At 35.2% G+C, this 3,911-nt stretch overlaps 1 protein-coding gene across 5 annotated transcripts in view; it reads right to left on the bottom strand.

Annotated features, from left to right (window-relative positions):
* The window catches only part of Ptprc (protein tyrosine phosphatase receptor type C), a 113,404-nt gene that overhangs the window by 87,266 nt on the left and 22,227 nt on the right, over nucleotides 1-3,911 (bottom strand). The gene's annotated exons all lie outside the window — the stretch shown is intronic.

The raw sequence follows: 3,911 nt of genomic DNA, 5'->3' as shown, positions 1-3,911 counted from the left end.
ATATATATATATATATATATATATATATATATATATATATATATATATATATATATATACATATACATATATATACATATATATACACATATATATTTATAGACTTATATGAATATATAAAAACTACTGTAAAGTCCTATACTACTGTAGAAACTACCTAAAGTAATATGATTTAACTAGTCCCTCGCATATTCTAATTATTTAATATACTTTCCCCTAAATGACCTAAGGCATGTGGAGTGTAAAATATATATAATTTGGACACACTGAATATGTTTATTGTGAATTTTGATATAGAAAAATTTCTGCTGCTTGTGTTCTTGATATCTGTTGGTACACAGGTAATGTGACCTCATATGTAAAGGATAAAAAAGAATATAAAGAACATTAGCAAAAAAATAATCATAATAATTGTTAACATGTACTTAATGATTTTTATGTGCCAATCATTTATTCTTTAGTATCTCTGAGGAAACGGAGGCACAGAGAGATTAGTCAACTTTTCCAAAGAAGCACACTCAGTGGTATATATGGGATTTAAATCCAGGAAGTCCAGTTAATTAACTGCACTCTTTACCACTGCAAAATGACCTTGCATAACGATGTCACCTATTATGGCCATAAGACCAGCTCTGGATAGGGGAGGCCATGTCTCTCACATCCACGTCAGGATTTTGTTCATAAGACCAAGCCTCTAACTGAAGTCTCCTTCCACTACTTCCTGAAATTCACCAGTACCTCAAATTATTCAAACTCAGGATTGCCTCTTTCTATTTCCACAAATCCAACTGTGCCCCTTTACACTTTACAAGAAGTTTAAAGCTTATTTAATTAGATCAAGGAATTGTATAGCTAAAAGTACTCCTGAGAATTCTATTATTTTTCTAAACAGATAAAAAGTTAAAGACCATTATTATTCTAATTGTTACTGCTACCAGCTTGATTTCTTTTTGTTAATGGACTGAAAAGAATGAAATTGAGCAAGGTATAGAGGAAGCAGGTGCACACAGCAGGACTCAGGTCCAGGGATTTCAGAATTACATAGAAGAAGTCATCACAAGTTCAGTCCTGCCTGTAGTGCAATTGTGTCAGGAGAGGGTCTCTTTTCATCTGTGGGGTGGTCATGGGCTTAAGAATGTGTCATATTTCGTAGGAGCACAGACCCGGGAAGCAGGACACAGGTGCTCCATCTCTGCCTGGACTGTAGTCCTTGCTCTGGTGTGGGGCCATGCTAATTCAGGCCCTTCCTTCTACGTGTGTAGAATGGACTCTCTGGACATGTGGCACAGTTACTGCTAAAGGGAATGGTGGGTCCAGATTGAGGGCCTGATAGGAGGCCCTCAAGGTCAAAGGAGAAAACCTAATTTATAAAATGCTATAAAAACATTGGGATGTGAAGTTACAGCAGCAGACACGTTAGAAGAACAGAAAAATAACTGTCAACTAACTGAGAATATCTGCAGTATGTGTAATGCTGTCCTAAAAGCAGAGATAGAAAATGAATTAGTATGGATAAAGTCCTGTTATAACATTTCAGCTTAAAATTATAAATATATTAATATCTATATTTATACTAATATGAGCCCACACACATATAAACAGAGCTCCCAGAAAAATCCTATTTAAAATGACACTGGAATCGAGTTGTTTGAGATAAAATTTTGATTTTGTCTTCTGTTGGTTATGTAAACTCAAAACAAAGTTTCTAATTTCTCTGAGCTAAATAATATTTAAAAAATGAGGGGCTGGGGTTGTTGCTCAGTGGTGGAGCACTTGCCTCACATGTGTGAGGTACTAAGTTCCATCCTTAGCACCACATAAAGATAAATAAAATAAAAAATAAAGTTATTGTGTCCATCTACATCTAAAGAAAATTTTTTTAAAAAATAAGAACATAAAACCTAATATAAAAAATAGATGAGAAAATTAACACATATATTAACATATACATCTAGCATATTAAGTGATTAATATTATCAGTTATTTTAGGTATTATTTTTTATAATCAGTATTATTGTTAAAAATCGTCAACACAGTATGGCAGAATCACATTGCCTAATACTGGTTTTGTTGACTCTGAGATTGCAGGTGTACCACACAAAAATTGCAAAAGAATGAAATCCTGTCATTTGCAACAGCATGGATGAACCCAGAGGACATTATGTTAAGTGATATAAACTAGGCACAGAAATACACATGGTACACAATCTTGCTTGTATGTAGAATCTAAAAAAGTTGATCACATAGAAGCAAGAGTAGAATAGTGGTTACTAGAAACCAGGGCAGAGTAGGGAGGCTGGAGAGAGGCAGGGAACAGGCTGGTCCACAGGGACAGAGTTACAGATAGATGGGAGGTCTAAGTGCTAGCGTTCTCTTGTACAGTAGTGACTATAACTAATAAGAATGTGTTGTAAATTCCAAAATAGCTAGAAGAGGTCAATGAATGTTCTCAACACAAAGAAGTGATAAATGTATGAGGTGATGAATATGCTAGTTATACTCACTTGATACAATTATTATGTGTCAAAGAATAGTCAACCTGTTGGACATGGTAACTTCCCAATCGTCACTTTTTGAAAGACATATATTAGTTGATTCCAGGTACCAGGTCTCTCAAGTACTATGTCCAGTGCAGAGTAACACATATTAAAAAAAGAACTGAAACCCAAGAGTATTCAAAGGAAGCTGACCTGGGGACACAGGTGAAGAGGGGTACAAGACAGCATACTTAAAAGTTATTTTCCTTTTACTCTCTAATTCTCTCATTATTGGAAAATAAATAGTTTCTGAGAACTATATGGCAACAAAAAGAATATAAAAGCAAACATAAGAATCTAGCTTTTTTTAAAGATATACATTAAAGAGATTTGTAAAAATGTAAAATAGTGCCACCATTTCTATTAAGTCTTTGCTTTATAGTATGCAGTTTTTAAAATTTTTTGTGGGGGCTAGGGGGGTGAGTTACCAGGGTTTGAACTCAGGGACACTCAACAACTGAACCATATCCCCAGCCCTATTTTGTATTTTATTTAGAAACAGGGTCTCACTGAGTTGCTTAGCACCTCACTTTTGCTGAGGCTCACTTTGAACTCACCATCCTCCTGACTCAGCTTCCCAAGCCGCTGGGATTACATGTGCATGTCACCCTGCCAAGTTAGTATGCAGTTTTCTTTCATATAATATTATTTATCTTAGCACTTACTGAATTTATTCTTATTGTTAAATCGAGAATAAATAAATATTTTAGAATTCACTATTCTTTCGTGGTAAATATACATATGAGCAACATAAAGAAAAGTTCTTCATAGTCCATAATTGAGTTTAAGAAAGAAGTTTATGTATAGGAATGTTTAAGAAGGAGTCTTGAGACTAATTTGAGGACCACAGGTTTAGTCTTAGTGTAGAAGATTTTGAAACCTCGGATTTCAAGAAATTTGAGCAGTTCAAGATTAAAATGGGCTTTCCTTTAAATAAAATAATCTTTAGAAAGTATTTTATGTGGATGTGTGGATAAAGGGATACGAACATTGAACTCCAAGGTTTCTTTTAACTCAAAGATTGTGCAACTCCATTGTGAAAGGAATTGAAATGGGGACTTACCAAAACTGCTGTTCTCAAAGGCTTGGTGTGAAAGTTAGCAGGTAGGTGTGTGTGGTTGGGGGTGGAAGTCTGAGGGGGAAGGAGAAGGTGAAGCATCCCAGTGCAGCATAAGGGTACACTTTTGAGTCACTGTGTTCTGGTAGGTTCTTTGATGGGCAGGGTTGTGAGGCTCAAGGGCTTACTGTCAAACACACCTAGGTTGCATACTGGATTCTCTTCCTGGAATGATGGAAGCTAGTGTCCATTGCAAGTGTCCTCTGAGCACTGCAGAAACTAAATAGTTAAGATTTCTTTTTTTTTTTTTTTTTTAG

The sequence above is a fragment of the Marmota marmota genome, unplaced genomic scaffold (genome assembly GCF_001458135.2).
Source record: "Marmota marmota marmota unplaced genomic scaffold, marMar, whole genome shotgun sequence".
Lineage (NCBI taxonomy): Eukaryota > Metazoa > Chordata > Mammalia > Rodentia > Sciuridae > Marmota > Marmota marmota.
The sequence above is the reverse complement of the archived record's forward strand: the minus strand, read 5'-3'. Positions and strand labels throughout refer to the sequence as shown.